This window comes from Stegostoma tigrinum, unplaced genomic scaffold (assembly GCF_030684315.1).
Source record: "Stegostoma tigrinum isolate sSteTig4 unplaced genomic scaffold, sSteTig4.hap1 scaffold_58, whole genome shotgun sequence".
Lineage (NCBI taxonomy): Eukaryota > Metazoa > Chordata > Chondrichthyes > Orectolobiformes > Stegostomatidae > Stegostoma > Stegostoma tigrinum.
Window position 1 is genome coordinate 168,380 of NW_026728516.1, and position 16,852 is coordinate 185,231.

Here is a 16,852-nt window from a genome sequence, read left to right on the forward strand (position 1 = left end):
GCAGTGTTTTCAGTGTTGGGGAGTATGTCTACATGTCAGCATTCTAAAGTTGTGAACACATCCTTCCATGACACAGTCTCTCAATCTCCCCGTCTCTGTCTAGAAATCCAACCCATCCCATTTGTTCGTATTTAAAGTGATTCCCCACCATCTCTCTCTGGCAGTGATTTTCACACCCATGGCACCCCTTGTCATGGCACATTGGAGATATGGAGCTGTAAATGGATGGGAGCCCCACATCCTGTCACTTCCAGCATGGGCTGCAAGTTTCCCCAGGCTGGGAGGTGATTTAACACAGCGTTACCAGGGACTGCACTGGGGTGGTCTGTACAGATCTACACACTGGGAGGGTAACTGCTCCAGGTTTGCAGATCAGTTCAGTGGTGTTCACCTCACTGTCCCCCGTGCTGGACAGATACCTGGTCCGGATTTATATATTAATGCACTGGTGAAGTCTGCACAGCTCCCCGTGCTGGACTGATATCTATTTGACTGGTGAGGCCTGCACAGTGTCCCACTCTGGACAGATTGCCGGGTTGTATTGAGCAGGACACTAGCCTGGTCTGCACAGTGCTCCATGCTGAACAGATATTCCATCTGGGTTTGTGGTGTCTGGGCTGGTTCTGTGAGGTGGATTGAGAATGTGAGATAACTGACCACTTCAGCTGATCTGGCAATGCCTTTAATTTGTGTTTGCCAGTTGTGTTGAGTTTGGGGAGAGATTTCCACCGCGAGGGTGTGTGGGTCTCACCAAAACTGATGGACAGAAGGGCCTTTGTGATGTGGATCTTTTATGACTCCATCACATTCTGTATCCGACATTCCCTGGAACATTCTGTCACCGACATTCCCCGGAACATTTTGTATCCGACATTATTTGTGAACATTTGGATGCCAGTTCATTGAACAAAAGATAAGACCCCGAGGGAAAAGATCCCATTCCAGAGAGAAGGAGACACTGTTGCAAATTCCCCTCAGGTAGTTAATGGGGTGAATACATTTTCCCTGTGTTCATGTTTCTTCACAAACAAAAATTGACCACAATGTGGACGAAAAGACTGAAATTTCCATCCTCCGTTTGTCTGCAGGGAACTGGGAGAGAATCCTTCAGGACAGCAACGTCTTCACCCTCTATATCAGGAACTGTAAGGAAATGACCTGTGCCTGCTCTCGAGTGAATGAGTCAGTGGGAATGTTCTAGAAGCCGTCTGTCCTTCTGGATGTGTGTTTGTGTATTTCAGGAGGGAGAGTTTCTTGTATTTTATGTTAGTTTTTTTTGTAAAATAAAACAAATTGAGACATTACTACGGGTTATTTCAGCTTCTTTTTTTTCAATAAATCAGCGATACATTTGAAAATGTCACTGGGTCCTCAATCAAACTGGTAACTGTGCCTCCAGACTGATGTGTAATTTATTTGTTTTCTTTCCTCACAGTTAACGTAGTGACGATCTACGTCCTGCTTTATAAAGATTGTGGATTGTCTCCATGTGTCAGACGTTACCTGGGGGCCATGGCAGTGGCGGATCTACTGGTCATTATCCTCGACCTGATATTGAGACACATTCCCATTGTTTATTCCGAACAGTTTTATTTCCTGCAGTCCATCCCCGTGTGTAATATCCACGCCGTCCTGCTTTATGCAGCCACTGACTGTTCTGTCTGGTTCACCGTCACTTTCACCTTTGATCGATTTGTGGCCATTTGTTGCCAGAAGCTGAAAAGTAAATATTGCAGTGAGAAAACGGCGGCTGTGGTTCTGGGAACAGTGACTGTGCTGAGCTGTTTAAAGGACATTTTCTGGTATTTCATGCTTTCAGCTCGCTATTCGCTGGGGAACTCCCCCTGGTTTTGTGGGCAAAGAATCGTTGTTCGATCCTCTCGTGCCTGGACCACAATCGAGTTCCTCCACCACATTCTAACCCCGACTCTCCCATTTCTCCTGATTCTGCTGCTCAATGTTTTCACCGTCAGACACATTTTAGTGACCAGCAGAGCCCGCAAGAGACTCCGGGCTCACACCAATGGGGACGGTCAGTGTGACACAGAAATGAGAAATCGAAAAAAATCCATCATTTTACTGTTTGTCATCTCGGCCAATTTCATCCTGTTATGGTCAATGTTAATGGTGTATTCTCTGTGGTCCCGGATGTGGTTGTTTGGGTATCAGTCTGTGTATCTAGGTCGCTTTGTGCAGGAATTGGGCTTCATGCTGCAGCTCCTCAGTTGCTGCACAAACACCGCGATTTATGCCGTGACCCAGACTAAGTTCAGGCAGCAGCTGAAGAATGTGCTGAAATACCCCTTTACCCAAATTCATCCATCAATCAAATTCACTCATTAATCAATCCATCCAGGATTTTCTCATTTCAGTTCAATGTTTCAGCAATGAAGCAGCCTGTCGCTATGGTAACAGACTGAGGGTAGTGCTGGTTTATCCAACCTTATCCCACAGGGGGTTACAGGGAAACATGTCAATGTTTCTCTCAACTCACAGGCCAAAGAGAAAAGGCACCATTCCACTGACTGCATCCATAACTTCAATATGCAATTAACGTTCATTAAAAAGTGCCAAGCAGCACAGCAAACTATATTGTTGTTTGTCTCTGTGTTGAAGAAGCTCACCTGGAGAGAGACAGGCTCGGCCCCAAGGGAATGGGACAATTCTGGGACTGAGCTCAGGAGTTGGTATAAGTCACTCTGTCCTTGCGTTCACCTCTGGGATATCTCTGCCTCTTTCTCTCCAGTCCCTCCCCGCTCACTCCCTCTCCGGCCCACATTTCTCCCTACCCCGCTGTTCCCCATCCCTCTCTCCATTCCCCTCCTTCTCTTTTTCCACCTACCCTCCCCAAAACACCCTGTCTCCTTGAGTCCTGTCTCTCTCTCTCCCTCCTCTTCAAATGCCCACACCCCCTTCTCTCACCCTCTGCAATGTGTGAGCCCCATCTCCCACTCAGTATTTTTCCCTCTGGCCCCACCTCTCCTCATCCCCGATCACACTCTTTCCCTCTCTCCGTCCCCATCCCCCTCTGTACCCTTTATCTGTCTCCTCCTCCCTCGCTCTCACCTCTCACTCTCTATCTTTGACCCACTTTCTCTCTCTCTCTGCCCCCTTCCTTGTCCTCCTCTTTCCCTTCAAGTCCCTCACTTATCTCTGTAACCCCCTGGCTCCACGCCCTGTATCTGGCTGTCTGGGCCCCGTCTCCCTGTACCCTAGCCCCTTCCCCTGTTGCTCTCTCCCTCCGTCCCTGTCACTCCCTCCCTTCTTGTCGCTCACTCCATCGTTCCCACCCCATTGCTCCTTCATCGTCCTTTGCTCCAACCCCGTCCCTTGCTCTCTCGCCATTCCTCACACCCTCGCTACCTCCCCATTGCTCCCTCGCCGTCCCTCACCCCCTCCCCGTCCCTCACTCCCACCATGTCCGTCGCTCCCTGTCCCTCCCAGTCCATATCCCTCGCTCCCTCATCCCTTTCACCATCCCTGTCCCACACGCTCTCTCCCAATCACATGCTCCCTCCTTATCCCTCACTCCGTCCACCTTTCCCTCACTCACTCGCCATCCTTCTGTCCCACCCCACTCCCCTCCCTCACTTCTTCACTCCGCGTCCCTTGTTCCCTCTCTCCCGGTCCCTCCCTCCCTGTCCTTCTCTCCTTTGCTCCCTCCTCGCCGGTCCCTCCCCATCCCTCACTCCCTCCCTGTCCCTCGCTACCTTGCTTCCTACACATCCCTGGCTGCCTCGTTCCCTCCCAGTTCCTCCCTGTCATTTGTTCCTTTCCTGTCCCCACCCATCTCGTTCCCTTGCTCCCTCTCTGTCCCTTGCTCCCTCCCTGTGCCGCCCTGTCCCTGTCCCTCACTTCCTCTCTGTGCCACCCTGTCCCTGTCCCTTGCTTCCTCCCTGTGCCACCCTGTCCCTCGCTCCCTCCCTGTACCACCCTGTCCCTGTCCCTCGCTCCCTCCCTGTGCCACCCTGTCCCTGTCCCTCGCTCCCTCCCTGTGCCACACTGTCCCTGTCCCTCGCTCCCTCCCTGTGCCCACCACCCTGTGCCTGTCCCTCGCTCCCTCCCTGTGCCACACTGTCCCTGTCCCTCGCTCCCTCCCTGTGCCACCCTGTCCCTGTGCTTTGCTCCCTCCCTGTGCCACCCTGTCCCTGTCCCTCGCTCCCTCCCTGTGCCACCCTGTCCCTGTGCTTTGCTCCCTCCCTGTGCCACCCTGTCCCTGTCCCTTGCTCCCTTCCTGTGCCACCCTGCCCCTGTGCTTTGCTCCCTCCCTGTGCCACCCTGTCCCTCGCTCCCTCCCTGTGCCCACCACCCTGTGCCTGTCCCTCGCTCCCTCCCTGTGCCACCATGTCCCTGTCCCTCGCTCCCTCCCTGTGCCACCCTGTCCCTGTGCTTTGCTCCCTCCCTGTGCCACCCTGTCCCTGTCCCTTGCTCCCTCCCTGTGCCACCCTGTCCCTGTGCTTTGCTCCCTCCCTGTGCCACCCTGTCCCTCGCTCCCTCCCTGTGCCACCCTGTCCCTGTCCCTCGCTCCCTCCCTGTGCCACCCTGTCCCTGTGCTTTGCTCCCTCCCTGCCGCTCGCTCCCTCTCTGTCTGTCCAACGTTGGCTACCTCCCTGTACCTCGCTCTCTCCCTGACTTTTCCGGTCCCCCTCCGTGTCACTCACTCCCTATCCCTCACACCCTCCCAGTCCATCCCTCCCTGTTCTTTGCTCCCTTCCTGTCCCACCCCTGCCTCGACCATCCCTGTCCCTGTCCTTCGCTCCCTCCCTGTATCCCTCCCTATCCCCGCTCAGCCTCTCTCCTTCCCTGTCCCCTTCCCCCTCCCTCGATGTCCCTCAATCCCTCCCTGTCCCTCACTCCCACCTCATTCATTGCTCCCTTCCCTAGATTCCTCTCCCATCCCTCCTCCTGCCCCTCTCTCCCTCCCTCCCTGCCCTTGCTATGGTCCTTCCCTCGCTCACCCCCCTCTCTCGCTCCCTCTATGTCCATCACTCCCTACCTCACTCATTCCCTGCACCTCATTCCCTCCCTCCCTCCCTGCCCCTTGCTCACTCCCCATCCCTTAGTCCCTCCCTCCCTGCCCCTTGCTCTCTCGGTCCATCCCTCACTCCCTCACTTCCTCCACCCTCCCCGTCCCTCGCTTCCTTGTTGCTTCCCCATCCCTCACTCCCTCCCTGCCACTCGATCCCTCTGTCTCTCTTTCTCTCTGTCTCGTTCCCTCCCTCCCTCCCTCTCCAACCCTCGTTCCACCCCCACCCACTAACCATCCCTCACTCCCTCCCTTCGTCATCATCCCTTGCTCCCTGGCTCTGTCCATCACTCAATCGCTCCCTCCCCATCTCTCATTCTGTCCCCATCCATCACTCCCTCACTGCTCCTTGCTCCATCCCTGTCCCTTGATCCTTCCCTCCCCATCCTTAACAGCCCCTTGCTCACTCGCTTCCTCCAAGTCCCTCACTCCCTTGCTCAATCAGTCCCTCACTCTCTCACCATCCCTTGTTCCCTCGCACCCCATCGCTTGCTCTCCCACTGCCTGTCCTTCAAACTCTCTCTCCCTCACCGTCCCTCGCTCCCTTACTCTGTCCCTGACTCCATCCCTCTCTCTGTCCCTCATTGCCTCTCTCAGTCTCTCGCTCACTCAATCCATCCTATGCTCACACACTCCCTCACTCCCTCCCCGTCCCTTCCTGTCGGAACCTCACTCACTCACTCCCTGTCCCTCGCTCCGACCCATTGCTCCCTCCCTTGTTCCCTGTCCCTCGCTCCCTCTCTGTCCCTCGCTCCCTTGCTGTCCCTAACTCCCTCACTCTCTCAACGTCCCTTGCTCCCCTCACAGTCCCTTGCTCCCTCCCTTGCTTGGTCTCTGTCCCGCATTCCCTTCCTCAGTCCCCGTCCCTCACTCCATTGCTCCCTCCCGGTCCTTCACTCCCCGCCCCTCGCTCCCTCCCTCCCATCCCTTGCTCCTTTGCCATCCCTCTTTCACTCACTCTCTCCATCCCTCCGTATCCCTCCCTCTTCTCCCTGTATCCCTCCCTATCCCTAGCTCCGTCCCTCTCCTTCCCTGTTCCCCTCCCTCTCCCTCTATGTCCCTCACTCCCTCCCCATCCCTTGCTCCCTTCCCTGGCTTCCTCCCTTGTCCCTCGTTCCTGTCCCTCTCTCCCTTGCTCCCAACCCTCGCTATGGCCCTTCCCGCCCTCACTCACTCTCTCGCTCCCTCGACATCCATTGCTCCCTACCTCACTCCTTCTCTGTCCCTTGCTGCCTCCCTCCCCATCCCTTACTCCCTTGCTCCCTCCATCCATGTCCTTGCTCACTCCTCATCCCTCACTCTCTCCCTCTCTGTCCCTCGCTCTCTCACACCATCCATCCCTCACTCGCTCCCTCACTCCCTCCCTTTACCTCACTCCTTCACCGTCCCTCAGTCCCTCCCTCACGCTCTCTCTCTGTCCCTATCTCCCTCCCTTTCTGTCCCTTGCTCTCTCCCTTCCTGTCCGTCCCTCCCTCCCTCCTGCCCCATCCCTCACTCCCTCCTTGCTCCCTCCCTCCCTGTCTCCCTTGCTTTTGCTCCCTCTCTGTCCCTATCTCCCTCCCTCTCTCCATCTCTGTCCCTCGCTCCCTGCCTCCACTTTCCTCATTCCCTTCCTTGCTCCCTCCCCATCCCTCGCTCATTTTCTCCTCTGTCCCTCGCTTCCCATCCCCCACTCCCTGTCTCTCCCTCCCCATTCCTTGATCCCCTGAATCCATCCCTGACTGGCCCACTCCCTGCCCTTGCTCATTCACTCCCTGTCTGTTCCTCCCCATCCCTCGCTCCCTCACTCTGTCCCTCACTCACTCACTCCCTCCCCATCCCTCACTCCGTTGCTGTCCCTCAATCCATCCCCACCAATTGCTCCCACCCTGTAGCTCAGTCCATCTCAATCCCTTGCTCCCATGCTCACTCCCTCCCCATCCCTTGCACCCCATCCCTCGCACCCCAATCCCTTGCCCCCTTGCTTCACGAAGAAGTAAAAAATAAACTTTTTTTGTAGTAAATGGTTGACATAAGTAAGATGCTGTTCTGTAATTTCGACTTCCTCAGAGCTTATCTGTGACACAGCACATGCTCTCAGCACATGCCTTTCCTTTTAGGAGTAACACTTATGTGACTATCTTAAATTATACAGATGATTTCTGAAGCCGAAGTGCCTGCTGACTGTTCCCTGTTATGGATATAATATAAAATACCTGAGCTACAATAGTAATGTCCTTATTATAGATATATTTCACTCAGCCCTACCCTGTGTGATTTGTCCATGTGTATTTACTCCTGTATGGTATATACTACAGTGTCTCTCTCCATTACACTTATATTCCCCTTTTACACACTGCTGACTCCTTACCCTTCATCACCCTGACTGCATAATGCAGAAGTGGGAATGCTGGCTGATGATTTCATATCCCATTGACTTTATTTTCATTTATCTTCACTGAATTTTCCACTCTAACATCCTGGGGACGAGTGTTGGAGAGAAACAGAACTGGACCTGCCATGTAAATTTTGTTGCTACAAGTGAATCGAAATTTTGTGATTAAATCAAATTTTGACTCCCGGAAGCCTGTGTATCGCCTGCAAGGCACAAGGCAGGAGTATAATGGGATACTGTCCATTTGCTTGGATGGGTGCAGCTCCAACAACACTCAAGAAACTTGACACAGTGCAGGAAAGGCAGTCCCCTTAACTGGCACCGCATTCAGCACTTTCAATATCAACTCCCTTCAACACCGAGGCACAGTGGCAACGGAATGCACCATCTACAAGATGCACTAGAGTAAGTCACGCAGCCCATGGACTGTACCGCCTGAATGGGCAAGAGCAGACAGTGCATTAGAACAACTCCATCTGTAAGTTCCCCTGTAAGGAATATTCCAGCCTGAGTTGGAGCAGTATAAGGGATGATCTCACTGAGTGGTGGAGTCGGCTTGATGGACCAAATGGCCTATTTCTGCCCTCCATCTTCTGCCTTATGATACTTTTTCCAGTTGTTTAGTGCAGTGACCAAACTTGTGTTCAGCCTCTAGATGGTCTCAAAAGAGCCAGTCCTCAAGCCCTCTCTCAAGCACCTGATCTTCCCATCCAACCACCTTCATGGATCTGTGAATGCCCACTCCAAGCTCTGTTCTTTACTTTAATCCACTCAGTGCCCTTACTGTTTTTGAGCACTCCCATAACTTACCCTTCCCAGTTTCATTACCAGCCACTTCCCTGGATTGAATTCCTTATTTTCTTCCGAATTATTTAATGTCCCCGTGCAGCCCACAGCTTGCTTCCTCATGGTTAACCATCTGACCAATTGTTGCATCATCTGCAAATATCGAAATCACAGCCACTACAGCTACATCTAAATCATTGATCTACACCAGAAACAACAGATAGAAGGCATGGATAGTAAGTTCACAAACGACACCAAAATTGGTGGCATAGTAGGCAGGAAAGAAGGTTCTCTATTTGTTCATTTCCAGCCCCGTTTCTGGTTCCACCTCCCCTGCTGCGCCACTGTTTTGGTCTGATTCTGGGCCTGGGAACTGGGATTATATGGCCATCTGCAGCAGTGGTCACTTCCTTGTGTGAGGGAACTGGTGAAGTATCCGATGTTAAACTACATTGTTACTGAAATTACATTTCAATAATATCGTCTCAGTTAATGGATTCTGGAGGCATCGAAGTTAAAGATTCAGCTCGCTCTGAGTTCTCACATGTTAGTCCACTGTTCGCCAAGTATTCCCGTTGTATTTATGGAGCTGTTCCTGACACATCCTCTGCCATTGTACTTGTCACACTTTTCCAGAGTGTCTCCCTGTGTGGCCCTGCTTGTACAGTGATGAGTACTCTGAGTGGTGGCCGGAGCAACCTCAGTTCTGATCTGAGCCGTAGCAATGGGTGTTCTTCCCATGTTGCTCCTTGTGAATCATCCTTCGATAAGGAATTAATTGATTCGCATGAAAATATTCTCCCAGTTGATGAACTTATTCCCTCAAACACCCGCTCTCTCCCATGTCTGTGTTTGATGTATCAGAATACAAACCCATCTCTTCCCGCAGATTTTTCTCCCTCCCACAATCACTAACTCTCCTTTACGTCCCTTCTCCCACTTCGCTGAGGCACTGCACAATCTATCACACACTGCCATATTCACACCATTTAGCCTCTGCTCTTGCAGTCATTGTTGCTGGGTGAGCGTGCCCCAGTCTCACCATGTGGACCTTCAAATCAGTCGATCCATTTAGTTGCCGCAGTTGGGAGTAGAATATCTTTTACAGACATGGACCAGTGATTGTTGGGACATCAGGTTCAGGGAAAAGACACAGGATACGTTTGAGCAAAATAATCTTTATTGGAAAGGAACAGTTTCTGTAGCTGTTTGAATCATTTATTTCATTTGTTCATTCCTTTACAGCGACAGCATTGTGTGCAGTTCTGCAATTCTCCTCTTGGAGAGATGTGCTCCTATAGGGAACGGTGCAAAAGGGGTTTACAAGGATATTGCCCGGGCTGAAGAGTTTCAGTTACGAAGAGAGATTGGACAGACTGGGGTTGTTTTCTTAGAGCAGGGGTGATTGCGAGGGAAGGTGATCGAGATATGCAAACTAATGAGGCATACGAACAGGGGAGACTGAAGGTGCTGTTTCTCTTTGATCTATCACCATGGAGCCGTAGATTTAAGGTAAGAGGCAGGCCGGTTTGAATAGATACTCAGAAAGACTTGTTTCAGCCAGCAGATGCTGAGCCAAGTGATGGTAAATAGGATTGGGATAGTTCAGTGCTTGTTTTGTCCAGTGCAGCCGCAATAGACTGAAGGGGCTTATGCTGTGTGGAAGACAGCAGTAGTGGACTGGTTCGTATCCCTGCGTCTCACGTGGGAGAGCAGCGTTAAACTCCCCACAGGAGACCATCCTCATATTCCAGGGTGGTTCAGCATTGCCTCGTGGTGGCGGGAACACAGTTTCGACTGTAGTTTTGTGAGACTCTCTGTATGGAGTTTGCGCATTCTCCCCAAAGTTGTGCCGTTTCGGTAAATTGTCCTGTCATGGTTCGTCGTAGTAAATGTGGGTTTGTGGGGTTAGGGTGGAGAAGTGGAAAGCTCGAGTGGTGTTAGGTGCAGAAGCAGTGGGCTGAAAGATCTCCATCTGCATTGTAGGGATTCTGTGATCTCTGACTCTGAGTTGTGTCTCTCTTAGGAATTTGAAATTGCCCGCTCCGTTTACAGGTGTGGGTTATTACTATCTGTCCTTCCATTCTCGATGGGACATGTCAGAGGAAGGACGGTGCTGTCTGACTCAGTGCTGGGCAGGACTACATCCGGGGGAGACAGAGTGTCAGTGAAAGTGCCAACACATGCCTTCTGCAAGCTGCGCCTTTTGTCTGCGTTGAAATCAAAATGATTTGATAGATTTGTTCCAGAGTGAAGTGTTTACTGGAAGCAGAAATCCGAGGGAGGCACTGGATAAACCGATCCCGATTTGAGTGCAGTAACAGCAAATACCTTTCCTGCAGCGCTAATGAGATTGTACAGCACAGAGGAGAGTTTTGCTGCACTGCATTTGGGTTCGTGGGTCCCGCGTGCTTTCACTAAACTGGGTTACCGGGAATAAAGATATCAGAAAGGGCACAGATGGTGCTTACTGGGGTTCACGGTTGTAAAGATATCAGATATGACACAGACAGGGTTTACTAGGATCGTACAGTGTCTCAGTGGTTACACTGCTGTTGGATGGGCAGGTTCGGTGTATTGGCCTTGCTAAATTGCTCTGTGCTGTCAGGGATGTGCAGGTTAAACCATAGTTAATGCAGAGATAGGGCGGCCGCTAGGTCTGGGTGGGATGTTCTTTCAAGGGTCGGGGCAGACTCGATCGGCACTTTCCACACTCTAGTGATTCTATTGTTTGAAAAGGAAGGGCATGATGGAGCTTACTTGGGTGTTAAAACATTCCAGAGAACACCAATGGGGTTTACCGCGACAGGATTTTATTCACGAGGGATGTTAGAAAAGTTGGAAATGCTCACACTAACGAAAGGAATACCTCATGGACATTTTGCAGATGATTTGAGTTGTGGAGAGAGGAAAAAGGGGGAAGTTCCCTCTTTCAAGTGAACCAATAACTGGAAGTCAGACATTCAAAACCATTGACGAAAAATAAAAGATAGGAGCTGAATTCCTGTCACACCGAAAAACCGTTTCCAAAATATTTTGAAAGACTCGTTTGCAGTCGCACAAGGAGTGCATTCTCAGGGAGAGAGAGAGTCTGTGGGTGGTTGAGGGATTAGGGGTAGGGTGTGGTCAGGGAAAACGTTGAGAAACAATCTCTGACTTGAAATGTAACGAAATTTCGTGAACGTGTGCCGCTGTATAAGATTGAGTAAAACAGAAGCTCATGGCTTTGGAAGATCTGGCATAAATTTCCATGTGATCAATTCTGACTGCAACTGACCAAACTTGATTTAAAATTGTACAGGAAAGATATTCCCGAATGAACAGTTGCTCGGAGATCCATTTCCAGCTTTAATCAAGTGCCTTAAAAATGCAACAGTAATCAATACCAAGATGTAGAATCCATTTAGTACTCAGTAATCTCCACCCAAGAAACACAGGAACAAGTCACATTGGTTTTGCAGTTTAACTCTCTTCTTATCAGCAGCGCTTTCTTTAAGCTGAAATAAATGCGGGACAATGTTAAAAATTAGATAACTCTAATTCATTTTCGACTATTGCAATGAACTGTATGTGTGGGTGCAAAGTATAATGAGCAAAACAGCTTTGCCCTGAATTTAACCACGTTCAGGGCCAGCCATACGAGAAAGGTCGTGGCGCTCAAATGCCATCTTCATTCTTACCTCCATAGATGCTTCTTCGCGAGTTGAATATTTGCAGGGTTTTCCTTGACCACTGGGACAGTTCCCCAGGACCAGACATTTCTCAAACCCAGAAACCAATCTTTATCAAAAGAGGCTATTATGCTGAAAAATGCTCTTTATCCTTGTCCTGCTGGTCGGTGTCACTAAAAGCTGGCCCGGGTGAGGTTGGAGCTCACAGCCTGGGCATTTCACGCGCCTCTATACCGTCAGAGAAGGACCGCGCGCTCACCGATTGCATCACTGGAGGCACAGAGTAGCTCCGTGCCCTCATTCAGTGTTCCTTCATCACAGTTTACTGTTTGATGAGTATTCCTGTTGAGGGTCTGATGGTGCTCCTTACAAACCCTCTATCACTGTACTTATTACCTGCTCCCGCTCGTTTCATTATGTGGCGCTGTGACAGTGTAGTGACCCGTTCTTTGTGGTGTGGCAGCATGAGCTTCGGCTCGAGAATGAGTCAAACCACTGACTGTTGTCCCCAATATTTCCTCTTAACATATCCTGAAGTGATACTGTAAGGGATCAGTTAATATTGCAATCAGACATGCAGAGACCGTGGTAGGAATTGCCGAGGTTGTGAGATGAAGTCTCATCCACACCATGTTTTGTTGACACAGATTATAAGTGTGAAGCTAGATGAACACAGCAGGCCAAGCAGCATCTCAGGAGCACAAAAGCTGACGTTTCGGGCCTAGACCCTTCATCAGAGAGGGGGATGGGTTGAGGGTTCTGGAATAAATAGGGAGAGAGGGGGAGGCGGACCGAAGCTGGAGAGAAAAGAAGATAGGTGGAGAGGAGAGTACAGGTGGGGTGGTAGTGAGGGGACAGGTCAAGGAGGTGGGATGAGGTTAGTAGGTAGTAAATAGAGGTGTGGCTTGGGGTGGGAGGAAGGAATGGGTGAGAGGAAGAACCGGTTAGGGAGGCAGAGACAGGCTGGGCTGGTTTTGGGATGCAGAGGGTGGAGGGGAAGAGCTGGGCTGGTTGCATGGTGCAGTGGCGGGAGGGGTCGAACTGGGCTGGTTTTGGGATGCGGTGGGGGAAGGGGAGATTTTGAAGCTGGTGAAGTCCACATTGATACCATTGGGCTGCAGGGTTCCCAAGCGGAATATGAGTTGCTGTTCCTGCAACCTTCGGGTGGCATCATTGTGGCACTGCAGGAGGCCCATGATGGACATGTCGTCTAAAGAATGGGAGGGGGAGTTGAAATGGTTCGCGACTGGGAGGTGCAGTTGTTTATTGCGAATCGAGCGGAGGTGTTCTGCAAATTGGTCCTCAAGCCTCCGCTTGGTTTCCCCAATGTACAGGAAGCCACACCGGGTACAATGGATACAGTATACCACACTGGCAGATGTGCAGGTGAACATCTGCTTAATATGGAAAGTCATCTTGAGGCCTGGGATAGGGGTGAGGGAGGAGGTGTGGGGGCAAGTGTAGCATTTCCTGCAGTTGCAGGGGAAGGTGCCGGGTGTGGTGGGGTTGGAGGGCAGTGTGGAGCGAACAAGGGAGTCACGGAGACAGTGGTCTCTCCAGAAAGCAGACAAGGGTGGGGATGGAAAAATGTCTTGGGTGGTGGGGTCGGATTGTAGGTGGCAGACGTGTCGGAGGATGATGCGTTGTATCCGGACGTTGGTAGGGTGGTGTGTGAGAACGAGGGGGATCCTCTTGGGGCGGTTGTTTCGGGGGCAGGGTGTGAGGGATGTGTTGTGGGAAATGCGGGAGACGCGGTCAAGGGCGTTCTCGACCACTTTGGGGGGAAAGTTGCGGTCCTTGAAGAACTTGGACATCTGGGATGTGCGGGAGTGGAATGCCTCATTGTGGGAGCAGATGCGGCGGGGGCGGAGGAATTGGGAATAGGGGATGGAATTTTTGCAGGAGGGTGGGTGGGAGGAGGTGTATTCTAGGTAGCTGTGGGAGTCGGTGGACTTGAAATGGACATCTGTTACAAGCTGGTTGCCTGAGATGGAGACTGAGAGGTCCAGGAAGGTGAGGATTGTGATGGAGATGGCCCAGGTGAACTGAAGGTTGGGGTGGAAGGTGTTGGTGAAGTGGATGAACTGTTCGAGCTCCTCTGGGGAGCAAGAGGCGGCACCGATACAGTCATCAATGTACCGGAGGAAGAGGTGGGGTTTGGGGCCTGTGTAGGTGCGGAAGAGGGACTGTTCCACGTAACCTACCAAGAAGCAGGCATAGCTGGGACCCATGCGGGTGCCCATGGCCACCCACTTTGTCTGTAGAAAGTGGGAGGAATCGAAAGAGAAGTTGTTGAGGTTGAGGGCGAGTTTGGCTAGGCTGATGAAGGTGTCAGTCGAGGAGGACTGGTTGGGCCTGTGGGGCAGAAGAAGCGGAGGGCCTTGAGGCCATCTGCATGCGGAATACAGATGTATAGGGACTGGACGGCCATGCTGAAAATGAGGTGTTGGGGGCCAGGGAATTGGAAGTTCTGGACGAGGTGGAGGGCGTGGGTGGTGTCACAGATGTAGGTCGGGAGTTCCTCGACCAAAGGGGAAAAAATGGAGTCCAGATAGGTGGAGATGAGTTCGGTGGGGCAGGAACACGTTGAGACAATGGGTCGACCACGGCATACAACGCATCATCCTCCGACACTTCTGCCATCTGCAATCCAACCCCACCACCCAAGACATTTTTCCATCCCCACCCTTGTCTGCTTTCTGGAGAGACCACTCTCTCCGTGACTCCCTTGTCCGCTCCACACGCCCCTCCAACCCCACCACACCCGGCACCTTCCCCTGCAACCGCAGGAAATACTACACTTGCCCCCACACCTCCTCCCTCACCCCTATCCCAGGCCCCAAGTTGACTTTCCATATTAAGCAGAGGTTCACCTGCACATCTGCCAATGTGGTATACTGCATCCACTGTACCCAGTGTGGCTTCCTCTACATTGGGGAAACCGAGCGGAGGCTTGGAGACCGCTTTGCAGAACACCTCTGCTCAGTTCGCAACAAACTACTGCACCTCCCAGTCGCAAACCATTTCCACTCCCCCTCCCATTCTTTAGATGACATGTCCATCATGGGCCTCCCGCAGTGCCACAATGATGCCACCCGAAGGTTGCAGGAACAGCAACTCATATTCTGCCTGGGAACCCTGCAGCCTAATGGTTTCAATGTGGACTTCACCAGTTTCAAAATCTCCCCTTCTCCTACTGCATCCCCAAACCAGCCCAGTTCGACCCCTCCCCCCACTGCACCACACAACCAGCCCAGCTCTTTCCCTCCACCCACTGCATCCCAAAACCAGTTCAACCTGTCTCTGCCCCCCTCACCTGTTCTTCCTCTCACCCATCCCTTCCTCCCACCCCAAGCCGCACCCCCATCTACCTACTAACCTCATCCCACCTCCTTGACTGTCCGTCTTCCCTGGACTGACCTATCCCCTCCCTACCTCCCCACCTATACTCTCCTCTCCACCTATCTTCTTTTCTCTCCATCTTCGGTCCGCCTCCCCCTCTCTCCCTATTTATTCCAGAACCCTCTCCCCATCCCCCTCTCTGATGAAGGGTCTAGGCCCGAAACGTCAGCTTTTGTGCTCCTGAGATGCTGCTTGGCCTGCTGTGTTCATCCAGCTTCACATTTTACTATCTTGGATTCTCCAGCATCTGCAGTTCCCATTATCTCCGGGTCAAAGGCCTGCAGATTCATTTTTAGTTTTCATTGCCTTCCAGAGGTGTTTAGAAACCCCTCCCAGGCCACAGTGGTTTCCATCGCTCCCTTCGCACTTTCAATCTTTACTGACTGCGAATGTGACAAAAGAGCAGAGCATCTTCCCCCGTCGCCGTCACTCTCAGCGCACACATTCCAAAGAACTCAACGGCACGACGCCTGCGCAGTTCTCGCCTAGAATGTTAATCAGGGACCTTTACCAGCGCGGGGACTGCTGGGTAACGGCCGTGACATTGAAAACCCTCAATCAATACAAATTTTACTGTGATGCGGCAGTTGGAGAAGGGTGCAGTACAAAACAACAATACAGCACAGACGCAGGCCCTTCAGCCCTCCAAGCTTGCGCTGACAGATTTTGCCCTTCCATCTTAAAACTGTCTTCTCTTACAAGATCTACATCCCTCTCTTCCCTTCCTATTCATAGACAATGTATATATATTTACTTTTTCCATCTTTCAAGTCTGAATCTATAAATAAGAAAATTTTGTTAACTTATTTTAAGTAAGTCTCTAGCGGTACCCATCTAAAATTAAAATTGTAACTACATGGCAATGGGTAAATGGAAAGGAGGTGATGGGATAGTGCTAATGTGTAAGTGGTCAGTACTCCAGAACCCTCCCTCTGACACTTTCAGGCTGTGACTGACAGATAGTCACTCACCTCGTTTTGGAAGAATTTGTTTTCCCTCAAATCCACTTAAAACCTCCAACTACTTATTTTAAAAGTGTTTCCCCCCCCCCTCCCGTTATTGATTTCTGTACTAGGGGGAGATGATTATCCCTTTCTAAGCAATCTATGCCCTCCAGAGCTTTGTTCACTTCAATCAGGTCCCCACCCAGCCACCTCTTCCACCAGGAAAACAACACAGCCTCTCTACTTTTTCTTCATAACCCCATCACTCCAGCCCAAGCAACATCCTGCTGGATCTCTGCACTTGTGCAGTCACATCATCCTTTGATGTCATTTATATAAATGATTTGGATGTGAACATAGGAGGCATGGTTATTAAGTTTGTGGATGACACCAAAATTTCTGGTGCAGTGCGCAGTGAGAATGTTATCTCAGAGTACAGCAGGGCCTTTATCAGATTGGCCAACAGGCTGAGGAGTAACAGGTGGAGTTAAGTTTGGATAAATGTGAGGTGTTGCATTTTGGGAAGGCAAACCAGGCCAGGAGTCATGCACTTAATGGTAAGGTCCTGGGGAACATTGCTGAACAAAGACTTTGGGGTGCAGGTTCAAGAGTTCCTTTAAGGTGGAGCCAGAGTTAGATAGGATCGTGA